At 40.0% G+C, this 13,558-nt stretch overlaps 1 protein-coding gene across 5 annotated transcripts in view; it reads left to right on the forward strand.

Moving 5' to 3' along the window:
- The window catches only part of HECW2 (HECT, C2 and WW domain containing E3 ubiquitin protein ligase 2), a 220,328-nt gene that overhangs the window by 56,665 nt on the left and 150,105 nt on the right, over positions 1-13,558 (forward strand). The window contains exon 1 of one of the 5 annotated variants that reach the window (XM_089519534.1): positions 9,740-9,754. The exons of the other annotated variants lie outside the window; for them this stretch is intronic. The gene's annotated coding sequence lies outside the window, so the exon portion shown is untranslated. Of the gene's footprint in view, positions 1-9,739; positions 9,755-13,558 lie in introns of those variants that run through there. 5 annotated transcript variants of the gene reach the window in all.

Raw genomic sequence — 13,558 nt, forward strand, 5'->3', positions numbered from 1 at the left:
CTGTCTGTCTATCTGTCTGTCTGTCTGTCTGCCTACCTATCTTTCTATCTCCTCCTGGAAGCAAAGATGACTACACTGAGGTTGTCATATTTTGGCCACATCGTGAGAAGGCACAACTCATTAGAAAATGCAATAATGCTAGGATGTCAGATGGATAGACTCAAGTCAGAAAGATCATGAGCCTGGATCTGCAGGACCTGAGCAGGGAAATAAGAGAACAGGAGGTCATTGTCCAGAAAATGCTATGGCAGTATTTATCTTTAATTTCAAATATTCCTTACTAGGACTAGGAGTATGCTTTTTCCCCCTCTTGTTCCTTATAAAAGTATTCAGGACAGCTGTACTTCTGCTATTTTATATTAATTTTACATTAATGAAACAATGTAATATGAACTATATAAATAACTAGTACCATCAGCTCTAGTAACTGCATGTTCCTTTGATGTAATTAAATACTATAAAATTGTCCATGAACATTTCATTCCCTAAGGAGGCTATTTCCTCAGAATTTTTATGAGCTTCTTCCATAGTTAATTTTTTTTTAAATAAAGGATTTATAATCCTGGAAATGTGCATGTTTCACATAATGATCATTCAGGAATGCTGGCTTTATATAGTATGATGTGACTGAACTCAATGATAGTGCATGAAACCCATTTTGTCTTGCTATATTTCTTGCTTTACGCAAGGTGGGTAAACAAACCAGAAAGGGAAGCCCAGGATTAGAGTGAACTGCAGCTTTAAAAGAAGCCAGATTTAAACTATATTTGTACATACATTTATACATCATGGGTTGTTTGATGCAGCTATCCATAAATCTATCTTTGGATAGAGTCCAATGCTTTCCTCTTCCTGGTTTGTTTACTGGCATTTATGAAGTGAAGAGTGAGACAGAAACAATAGGTGCATGCTGGATTCCTGATGTATATGTGGCCATTCTGAAATCCAATGAAAATCTTCATGTATTTGAGTGTGTTTTCGTTCTCATGGATATTTGTATTAATTTCCCCCAAATATACTCTTTTTTTGCAGCCAATTTCTCTAAATGTGCACATTTTTAGTACGTTTCCCCTTAAGCATACATTTTTTAAAATGTGCATTTTTTAAAAGTGGCTTTTTGTGAGTGAGTGCTTGATAAGAAAAGGATTTATTTCAGTTGGGAGCTTTATTTTTCTTGATGAAGTGTTCTTAAATTATGCTTTAATTGCTTTCAATTGTATCTTTGACTTGATTTTGTCTACATCTAGGTTTACCTTGTTTTGATCTTGTTTTTATTTAATATTGCTTTTGCTGCTTTGAGTCTCATTTTGGGATACAGCTGGGAGGCCTAAATGCCCTAAAGCAGTGGTTCCCAACCTTCCTAATGCCGCGACCCCTTAATACAGTTCCTCATGTTGTGGTGACCCAAACCCATGAAATTATTTTCATTGCTACTTCATAACTGTAATTAAATAGACGTTTTCCAATGGTCTTAGGAGACCCCCATTAAAGGGTCATTCGACCCCCAAAGGGGTCCCGACCCACAGGTTGGGAACCACTGGCCTAAAGGCACCAGATCCCATCTGATCTTGGAATCTAAGCAAGGTCAGCCCTGGTTAGTATTTTCATGGGAAACTGTCAATGAATACCAGATTCTGTAGGTTATATTTCAGTGGAAGAAACTGGCAAAACCACATCTGAGTACTCCTTGTCTAAGAAAACCCTGTCAAATTCATGGATTCACTATAAGTCAACAAGTGACTTGAAGACATATACTGGTTGAGTATCCCTTATATGGAATTCTGAGTTCCAAAATCCAAAGCTGTCTACATAAATGGCTGAGATAGTGACATATTTGCTTGCTGATGGTTTGATGTACACAAACTTTGTTTCATGCAAAACATTACTTAAAAATACCATGTGTAAAATTACCTTCAGGCTATGTGTATAAAGTGTATATGAAACACAAATGAATTCCTTGTTTAGACTTGGGCCCCATCTCCAAGATATCTCATTATATATATGCAAATATTCCAAAATCTGAAAACATCCAAAATCAGAAATACTTCTGGTTCCAAGCATTTTGCATAAGTGAAACTCAACCTGTACGCACACACATACATCTGCCACAAAGAACAACACCATTACCTCTTACCTTGTTTAGATAGTTACATTTTAAATAAGAATGCCTGCTGATGGGCTTGCCATTCAACTGCTCCCTGGCTTGGTAGGCCTATTGTGACAAGGTCTATCATGCATATGATGAATTGGGCTCAAGGCCATGAAGGTTCATGCTGCCAATCTCTTCCTTTTAGTTGGTCTCAAGGTGCTACAAGATTACTTTGCATACTGTTGGGCATGCTTTGATTGTGATTTCCTGCATGGCAGGGGGTTGGACTTGATGGCCCTTGTGGTCTCTTCCAACTCTTAGGATTTTATGATTCTATGATCCAACAAATGAACAAAATTATTCCTCATGAGAAAAGCATGCTACTTGGACACGGGGATAAATTATTGATGAGAGTCACAAATATAAGTGAAAGAAGTACAAATCTCACACCCTTTCTCTTGCTGTTTCTGAAGAACATTTTACTTTCCTCATATTGATGGGTGCTGAACCAAGGCAGATATCTTTTGGAAACATCATTCAAAATTCCCGCTCTTCAGTCATGGCTTCCTTGGTAATTTGCCAACCTTTTTATTACAGTATGTTTGGCTCCACAAATTTCTGTCCCTTGGAATTTTTTTGTACAGCACAGGGTTAAATGCCTGGCTGACAAGGCATTTTGCCTCCTGCGGCAGGTCAGCAAATGGTGCCCTCTTCCACTCTTATGGTCAAAGTGAATTTTATTTGTACCCACAGAAGAAAATTCCCTATGTGCTCCTCAGCCCAATTCCTGGCAGTAAAATATGACACTAGCAGAATTTTTTGCATTTTCCATTGCACAAGCAGTAAGGCAATGTAAGGAGAGCTAACTAGTAAGGGGGAAACCATGCTTCGAATCCCAGCTTGGCCATGTAAAAACCCACTGGGTGATCTTGGGCAAGTCACACTCTCTCAGCCTCAGAATGGCAAGGGCAAACCTTCTCTGAAGAAGCTTGCCAAGAAACCCCCATGATAGTTTTGCCATAGGGTCACCATAAGTTGGAAAAATGACTTGAAGGCACACAACACCAAGAACAACAATAACATAAGGTACAACACAGAACAGGCAACCTACACTGTGCAACTAGTTTTCTTAGTGAAAAACTGTATGAATCCCTGATATTTATTTGCATTAGCACAGTGCAACTTGGACTTATGCAATGCCATAATTGGATTCAGACCAAAATAAGTGAACAGTTATGTTCCTCCTCTCATGACAACATGCTGTCTGAGGCAGCTTTTTCACTGTCATTCAAAAATGGCAGAGACAGCCCTGTTGGCTGAAATTGAAGTGCATACATTGTTCCTACCAAGGTCTTCATCTGCACTGCAGAATTAATGCAGTTTGACACTGGTTTAACTGCCATGACTATGGAACTCTGGGATGTGTAGTTTTCTAAAATATCTAACCACCTGTGCCACACCAAACTGCAAATCCCAGGACTCCATAGCATTGAGCCAGGACATTTGAAGCGGTGCCAAACTGCATTAATTCTGCAGTGCAGATGCAGCCTAGGTTGCCTTCAGCCAAGTCATTTGTACCATATGTTCACCTTTCTTTGAGCACATGCAACATGATCCCCAGAGCCTCACAGTATCAATTTAAAGAGCTTTCAGACACTCTTCTCTCAGTGTGTTGTAATATAAACATGGGGATGCATTCCTGATTCATCACTTCTTGGAAAAATCATATTCTAATAAACGGGGGCATTTTGAGGTTGGCAATTGAGAGCAATTGCTTTTGGGTGCCAAGAAGGTGCGAAACAGAGAATCACCCCTGTACCATTCCTCCTCCCTGTTAACCCTAATTCATATAGTTATTTGAATTATTTGTTTTACCCATTCCTTTTGCCTTAGGAAGTGTGTATTCCTCCACAGTAGCTCTGTTCATGAGTCTTGGGGTTTAAGATCAACATTATGCCCACACTCTAGATTATGCTCATAGGTAGGGCCCATCCCATCCAGTGATCTATTTACAGTCACTACTGTGAGAAGAGATGGGGTTGGCAAGAAGCAGCCTTCGACTACAAAGAGAGATCCCTGCATAAACAAGGAATGATTCACTGACCCAAATATGAGTAAGACAAGGCCATGTTTGAAGAGAACTTATTTTCTTCACAGATGGCTAAATTTTCTTTTAAACATATTTGACTTCTGAAGGTAGAATAATGCTGCACTTCATTCATGGGGAAACGTTTGTTGCCATTTAGTTACTTGTACTTAATTTTCAGTACACAGAACTTCATAATTTTGTATTAATCCTTATAACAATCCCTTTGTGTTGAGGGGAGATACAAGATGAAACAAAATTTTCCTTGGTCAATTGAGTTAGTTCATAGATGAATTGGTAGTTTTGCCATGTAAAACATTATCATTTATTATACAGTCGAACCTCCATATCTGCAGGGGATCTGTTCCAGCCCTCCCCCGGCAGATACCAAAATCTGTGCATGTTCAAGTCCTATTAAAATTAATGGTAGTGTTACACGCGCCGCCATTAAGCAAAATGGGGACTTGCCATCCGCTTTAACCAGATGTTAAATCCGCAGATGGCAAGTCCGCTGATAAGGAGAGCAAGCTGTGCTGACCTGTGTTATCCCGCAAGAGCTGGAAAAAAACCCCTATATTTTCCTCCCCCATGAACACTATTTTATCCTTACTGCAACTCTTAGGCGCGTTACAGACAGCCTAAAAGCGGCGGTCTGCCGGTGCTGCTGGTTGCTCCGTGAGGGAGCTGTAGCAGCCAAACCGCGTGGAGCAAAAAAGAAGCCCCCAAATGGTGCTTCTTCCTGTGGTGCGGTTATGATGCCGTGAGGCGCCAATGGCGCACTTGCGATGTCATAAGCGCCGTGCGATGTGCGGACGCTATGCATCTGACACGTAATAATGGCAGCGCCTGTGTGTATAGGGCGCCGCCATTATTACGCCCCCGTCACGTGCTGGGGTGAGGCCGGTGTGGACGCTAGGTCCCCGGCCAACCCCTTGCACGTGATGGGGGCACCTCAAGAGCCCGTCTGTAATGGGCCTTAGTGACTGACCTAGAGTTATGCAGTGAATATCGTAGCTGAACAAGGATTTAAAACTGGGTTTCCTATTGCTGATCTTAAGCTCTAGCCATTACACCACACTCTGTCAAAAGTAGTCACTTGGCCCCATAAACTCTATCCAAATGACAATTCTAATATCCTCTCCATATATAGGGAACATAGAATTACACACATCTATTCATGTGTAGAAACTATTATGTATAATAGTGTTTCTTACCAAAAATTAACTACAACAATGAAGAACTTGCTAGACCATCAAATCTCATCCAAGAATACCAATATCCCCTATAGAACAAAAAGCTGGTTTGACCAAGATTGTATTATCAATAATGTATATTTTTAGAGTGGTACAAGTTTTAGTTCTATGTAGTTTGTTCACGGAGCTCTGTGAAGGAGAATGCATCCATGTTGGATAGTTATGGGTACAGGGCCACTGGGTATGAACCTTTTTGCTCCTTGCCTAGGCTGCCAATTATCAGCAATAGCGATAGCTATTTCTATGCTGCTTATCAGTGAACTATACTCTCTTAGCGGTTTACAATCGGTAAGCTAATTGCTCCTAACAAGTTGGGGACTCATTTTAGTGACCTATGAAAGGATGGCAGGCTGGGTGGACCTTGGAGCCCTGCCTAGGATTGAATTCACAACCTTGTGGATGCCATACTGGCATTTACCCATTGCGTCACCAGGGCTGGTACAAGATTATTTTCTCAACTACATCTAGGTCAGGGGTAGGCAACCTGTGGCCCGCGGGCTGGATGAGGCCTGGCGAGGCCTTGGGACCGGCCCCAGCCTGGTCCTGCCGCCAGTTGCCACCGGGGCCTTTGGGGGGCAATTGTCTATAGAAGCCTCAGAAACATGCATTTATATTAACATTTTTTTTAAAAATCAGAATTTTTTTTCACGTGTCCTCCATTTTTTTTTTTTTAAAAGTGTCTTCCATTTGAAAATTTTGTCCTACATTTGTCCTGGTTTATTTATATATTTAAATTTTTTTAAAAAATTATTTAATTATTTATTTTTTGGCTTTGGCCCCCCAGTTGTCTGAGGGACAGCAACCCGGCCCCCGGCTCAAAAAGATTGCCTACCCCTGATCTAGGTGAACATGGATTTGACGGTAAACTTTTCACTAACAGATTAATCTCTTATTCTGTTGTTCTGGATGGCAGCCACACAGATAAAGTTAATGATCAAGCAATAGGATATTCTTACTTTTGACTAAGGACTTTATCACACAAGGCTAAAAAGTGGAATTTCATCAGGATAAAAGTGTACAGTATTTTGCTAATACAGTCCGCCCTCCCCATATGCAGGGGATCCATTCTGGACCCTATGTGTATGGGGAAAAGAATGTATGCTCAAGCCCCATAGAAAATAATGGGGTGAGTGCTTGCGGCGGCGCATGGGGTGCAAGGCGCGAGTACGCACCCTATTATTTCTGATGGGGCTTGCCTTCTGCATAAGCTCAAAGCTGTGGAAGGCAAGCCCGCCTATAAAGAGGGCCTTCTGTACTTATCACATAACATTGTGTCTGTCCTGTTGCTGTTTTACATTCCATTAGTTCTTGGAGTGTTTGTTTTCATTGACAGGTAAAACCCATCAATGACTTCTAGCCAGTGTGTAGAGCCAGCGTGGCGTAGTGGTTTGAGGGTTGGACTGCAAATCCCCGCTCAGCCATTAAACCCACTGGTTGACCCTGGGCAAGTCACACACTCTCAGCCTCAGAGGAAGGCAATGGCAAACCTCCTCTGAACAAAACTTGCCAAGAAAGCTCTGTGATAGGGTCACCATAATTAAAAAATGACTTGAAAGCACCCAATAACAACAACGACTCCCCATTGTGCTGCTTTTCCACTATGGATTGCCTTGCGATAGGTTCTTTCTGCTGCAGTTCTATTTCTCAGACAGTCACAAGTGCATGTGATTCTGCTCCTCTCCTCCTCTATCTCCTCCCTTTCACTATTTCCAAGCAGGCTATTTCCCTTTTATTTTCATTTCATTTCCTTTTATTTCATCACATTACCAATTGTGGTAAAGATAAAAATAACAAAAACAAAAAAAGTATGCTAGGTAGGGCATAGGGCAGGAAGGCAGGGTTACGGAGGGCATGCAGAAGAGAGATTGTGTGATCAAGGCTCGCCAAAGTGCTATTGGAGAGAAAAAGGTGATAATACATGATGATAAACTGGTATGCTTCTATTCTTAAACTACCATAATTGTGACAGGACAGCGTGCTGGTGTGATAAAGTTCTAAGTGACAAAATGAGACATGATGAACTTCATCCGATTGCTCAGATGCACAGGAAAGATTTTGCAAAATAAGAATTGGAGAACAAATCCCTTTTATTACCAGCCTTCTTTAAATGCAAAACTTTCTATTTTAATGTGCTGTGATATTCTACCTAAATAAAATTAACTCATCTGGTACTGTATTGCACTGTATTATGGGTAAAATTCCAGCTATTTTTACAGTCTTTCATGAATTGCCAGGGAGTTTAGAAGACAGACGGTAAATCATATTAGAACAGACCAATTACATTTTGCTGGGAAACTTAAGATAGATTTATAGTAAATGTATTTAAAAGAGAGTGCTTGCAGTTAATAGGTAACACTCATGTATCTTAAATACGACATAATAACAAGAATTGAAAAGTTTTCTTCAGCTTGCTTTTATTGCACCCATCCCATCTTTTGAAAAAATCATGTCAACCAATATTCTTGGCCAGCCAATTGTTACATACTATTTTTCGATTATTTAATTTGCTGGCCCTGTTCTTACATTAGATTGCTGTGCATAGCAAGTTAAGAGAAAGATTCCTAGGAATGGTTCCAATGTTAAAATTGTTTTAAAAAGTTTCACAACAAATAAAAACAAATAAAACAACCCTAAATGTTAATGTGAACTTGGCTTAATAGTAGGAAATTGAAACACACTGAAAAAACAGGAACCATTAAATCTATTCAGTGTAGTCTAAGCACCTTATATTGAATCTGTTATCTACCCATATTCCACACCCTGTTCAGGCATTTGCCTGAAAGCCTGAGAGTAAGAAACCTATCAGCCACACATGGCTGAGCCCACCGTAGATGTCCCAATGGCTGTCTTGACCTCTCGATGTTGAACAGGATACTCTGAAGAGATGTTATGCTTCTAGAAAACATCACAAGATTAGGGACTCTGGTTCCCTCAGCTGCATGGAGTGTTCTCGAAGTCATCAAGGACAAAACACACCTTCAGATCTTCCTTCACAGTATAAATAGGTCAGGGATTGAAGGTGGCCAGTCAGTGGGAACATAGTAGGTGTAGTCAGCCTGCACTCTTGATCCCATTCCTTTGCCCACTTTTTGCCCTACTGTGTTCAGGGCAGTGCCTGAGCAGGACTGATTAGATAGGGGAAAGAATATAATCACACAACAGATACTCAGATCCTGTTTATTAGGCTTTCCTGAGTCCTTTTCTTTGTAACTGCTGTCAGCCGACTGCAACAAAAATGTGGCCCTAAAAACCAAATGCTCAGGTAAATATTCCAGTCTGAGCACTGCTCTTTTGAGGAAAGAAGGGGAATTTGCAGCACAGACAAAATGTTTAGTACAGGTGGAGTATCCCTTATCAGAAATTTCAAAATCTGAAATCCTCCAAAATCGTCCACAAGGGTGGCTGAGATAGTGATATCTTTGCTTTCTGATGGTTCAGTGTACACAAACTTTGTTTTGAGCACAAAAATTATTTAAAATATTATGTATAAAATTGTTTTCAAGCTATGTGTATAAGGTGTATATGAAACATAAATGAATTTGATATTTAGACTTTGGTCTCAGCTTCAAGATATTTAATGTATATATTCAAATATTCCAAAATCTGAAAAACCCAAAACACATGTGGTCCCAAGCATTTCAGATAAGAGAGTCTCAACCTGTATTGGGGTAATTGCTGGAACCAGACAAACTTGGATCTTATTAAGAATTTATTTCTCTTAAGTCTCAAGTAGAAACATCATGCAGTTCATTTTCTTAGGCACATAGCAGCTAATCTGAGTAGTTTTTCCTCATATTGTGCCAGCTGCAGTACAGTGAGATTAGGAAATTTGAAATGTGTCCATATTTCCCATTTATAGCAGCTGGATGTGTGAGGTGTGGGCTAGAACATCTTGGATTTTAAAGTACCACAAACTTTTCTAGGGGTGATTTCCCATACACAGCTTAAGTTGATTGTGCCGACATTGGTCTGTGATGCTAGTGTGTATTTAGTTCCATTTCCACAAGGGCTTGCTTCATGAACAGCATCTCTACATGACACAAGTACATTCTCATTCTCATTTGTTTACCGTGGCCTTCTCATGAGGTGTGTGTGTGTGTGTGTGTGTGTGTGTGTGTGTGTGTGTTTTGTTCTGCTGATAGTTTTGACTACACTTAGTTTGTTAGACTAAGACTCAGGGTACAAATGCCTGCACAGCCCTGGAAACCCACTGGGTGACTTTGGGCAGGTCAGAGTCTCAGAGGAAGACAATCTTGCTAAGAAAATCCTGTAATTGGTTTGCCTTGAGTCAGAGGTAATTTGAAGGCGGGCACTATATTTGTGGTGGTTGGGATCTATATTTTAATAGTGCCACAGGCTTTCTTAATGTTAACTTTTTTTTAATCTTGTGAGCTGCCTTGAGGGGATTTTATGCCTTAAAAGCTATTAAACAAGTAAACAACATGAGACTTGAAGTCATGGCTGTGTTTGAATAGTCATATTTTGGCTTAATAAAATGGGATCTGAACAGATAATTTGATTATGATGCAGTCACAAGGCAGGTAACAAACCAGGATTAATAAATCAATCGGCTTATTTTGGTTATAGACCAGAATGCAAACCAGGATGCCTCCCATTAAATATAGCTTGCTGAATTGGCAAACCTATGAAACTCTGCTTCATGGCTTCATAACAAGTCAAGGTATGAAGGCATGGTGATTTGAAATGACAGTTTGTTCTGCAGCTCCTTAGTTTCCCAGTACAGACAAAACTGAAAACTGTAGTTAGTAGATCATCGGAACATGGGCATTTTGTTACATGTGAAACCAATTTGAGGGATGGGAGTTAACATAAAACATGAGATGTTTCCCAATGTTTGAAAATGATAATGTTTTGCATTGAAATAAAAAATATTTTTATTTTGCACTGGTCTAGAAACCTATTGCTCACTAGGTTCAAATCGATGTTCATGAACTCATTAGCTAGTCTTAAGTTGATAACTAAATTTCAGCCAGATTTCCACTTCTATGTTTCAAAAACTGGCTCACTGTTGTTGCTTTTGTGTGCCTTCACATCATGTCTGACATAGCAACTTTAAGGTGAACCTATCATGGAGTTTTCTTGGCAGAATTTGTTCAGAAGGGGATTTTCTTTGCCTTCTTCTGAGGCTGAGAGTGTGTGACTTGCCAAAGGGTTTCCATGGCCGAGCTGACATTCGAAATCTGGTCTCCTAGTGTTCTAGTCTAGCACTCAAATCACTACATCACACTGGCTCTCTATGGCTCAACATACTGTCTTTCTAAACATGAAAATCACTGGGCTGATTTTTTTAAAAAAAATCTCCACTTGATCTAGTAAATGGAGTGGAATAAAGAGACTGATGCAGATGGAAAGCCACAGACGCCACAGTGAATGTTTTGAGTGCTCACTAGAATTTAAACAGTTTTATGTAATTCTTTGCTCAGAACCTTTGTGACTGATTTCTGAATAACAGTTGTAATCTCTGTTAGGAAAAAACCCACAGTACTTGGGGCCCAAACATACTTACCAAAATAAGGCTGCTTTGGGTCACTTTGGAGGTATGCTGTTTAAATGAAGCATGCGTCCTAAGAGGCCAGAAGCTGTACCAAAGCCATGCTCCAATGCTAAGGACTGGATTGCTGCTTTGGCGCAGCTTCTGGCCTCTTAAGATGAATGTGTCATTTAAACAGCATACCTTCAAAGTGACCTAAAGCACCTTTATTTTGGCATGTCTGTTCAGGCCCTTGGTGTTTGATAGACTCCATTCCATTTGCAGCTATTGCTTGTAATTTGAAGGTTAAAGCATGGATTAATTTGTAGAAGTGCTTCTTGAGCAGCCTTCCCCAACCGAGACATTATAACACCCATAATGCCTAACCAATATGGCCAATGATCATATTAGCTAGGAATGTTGGAGATTGTATTCCCAGCACATCTGGAGGCTTCCCAGTTGGGGACAGCTACTTGTAAAAAGATGTTGGTAGAATTGCCTGCAAAGATACTGCAGATGTTAGTTAGCAGAAACTTTAACTTCCACACAGGCTTATATTTTCTTCCATTGTACGTAGGATGATACAGTATTTTGTTGTGATACTTTAAAAAACTGCAGCACACTTCTAGTTCTTCATCTCTATGCTTCACACATATGGGGTCTTGGATCTGCACACAAACTCAGATGAAATGCTCCGGAGCTTCTGTAGCATTGTCAGGTACTCTTTCCACTCCTAAATGTGCTTTCTTCAGCACGCCAAAGCTGCTAGTGTTCAGTAGTCTTTTGTTGCCAGCTTTTTGTCAGATGTGATTTAATTTCACTACTGGAGGATAAGATTTTAATGTACATCTTTTCTAAGTTGTGATCTTTTGGTTAAAACAGATTGATTGAAAAAAGTGGGGCAGGTTCTTTGTGGAATCACATCAGGCTCTTCCATTGATGATTAGAATCTGTAGAGCTCTGTGATACCTCAATTTCTCTTAACCTTTGCAAGTATAGTTTCAGTTTAACATAGAACTGCTAAAATAACATCTTCTCATAAATGGAAGAGTCTGAATCTAGATCATAACTCTATGTATACATATATGTTTAAATCTGAATTTAGATCAGTGGGATTTATATAACATAAGCACGTTCAGGACCAGACCAATAAAATATTTAGAATAGTGCATAAATATTGTTAGAAGAACCCACACAGCCCAGTTTAACCACAGCCTGCAGAAAACTGTCTTCTCTATGTGTATTTCCTTTGAAGATTGGATGCACATCTGCAGTGGGATTAAGAATTTTTGAAGGCTGTAGTATCTAGAACTAGGGTTGTTGTTGTTGTTGTGTGTTTTCAAGTAGTTTCCAATTTATGGTGACCTAAAGCAAACCTTTCATGGGATTTTCCTGCCGAGATTCGTTCAGAAGGGGTTTGCCATTGCCTTTCCCTGAGGATTGTCAGTTCAGAATTGTCCCGAGCTCTGAGGTTTCCAGGCTAAAACCTGAGATCTAGAAACAACCCCCTGGTTATGTAACTGAACATTATGCATCAAGTACGAACCACAGTGTGTCACAGCTTTACACACACACACACACACACACACACACACACACACTGAAGGGAGGACATAATTTCCTATTTGAACATTAAGACAGAAATTTTAGTGAAAGGGACCATTCTCAGATCAGGGTAAAATGAAGAGATTATTCCTTCTCATTTTTGCAGACAGGATAAGGAATATTTAATGTAGTCTACTTGCTTCCAGTGATGACACTGGGGGTGTGAGGGGTGCACACCACACTAGGTGACTCCCTAAGAGGGGGTGACACTACTGCTCCTCAAACATCAGCCTTCTGGCAAAAACAAGCTGTGGTGTTCGTCTGTGCCCAATTAAAATGCTGAAGAGATGGTGTGAGTGGGGTGCAGCTCAGCAGGAGAAGAAAGAAAAGGCAAACAATAAAAAAACAAATCAAATTTCAAAAAAATAATTATTAATTTAAAAACTTTATTATTTAAATTTTCTTTGAAAACCACATTTTACCAAATTGTCACTTTAAGCACATGACACTATATATATGTAAATATGTTTAGGCTGTGCGTATGACATTGTAATTTAAAATTATAACTTTAATTGTGCTAGTTGTTTATGCCATAACCATTACCATCACATTCAGTGATATATGGGAATCACCATTTATGAGTAACATTAGTATAAAAACATTACTATGGATTCTGCATGTTGTGGTATAGGAGGAGGTCAATGGGGGGTGACACCATCAGTTACTGCACTGGGTGACACCAACCCTAGTGATGCCACTGCTTGCTTCTAGCCAAAAGATATATACAAAGCAGAGTGCAGGGTGAGCCTGATGCTACAGTTACTGGGAAAGAAGGAGGAATCTAATTAAATAAATACAAAGACTTCCCTGGTATGTCTTTGCACGTTATAGCAACACATTGATTAAACTTTTCATATCGTAGCAAGCTGCTGCTGTACTAGGTTAACTAGAAATTTGCACACAGCCCTTTCCTCTTGCTTGGAGCTGAGCCCCCCAAAGCTGGAGAATTTGTACCCCCATCTCCTGATTAGAGATACCCATGGAAACTGGAGTCTCAGAGCCGGCGTCTGAGATCTGGCAACCCCAGTGACTTG

The sequence above is a fragment of the Sceloporus occidentalis genome, unplaced genomic scaffold (assembly GCF_023333645.1).
Source record: "Sceloporus occidentalis isolate IW3139 unplaced genomic scaffold, rSceOcc1.0.p SCAF_4, whole genome shotgun sequence".
Lineage (NCBI taxonomy): Eukaryota > Metazoa > Chordata > Lepidosauria > Squamata > Phrynosomatidae > Sceloporus > Sceloporus occidentalis.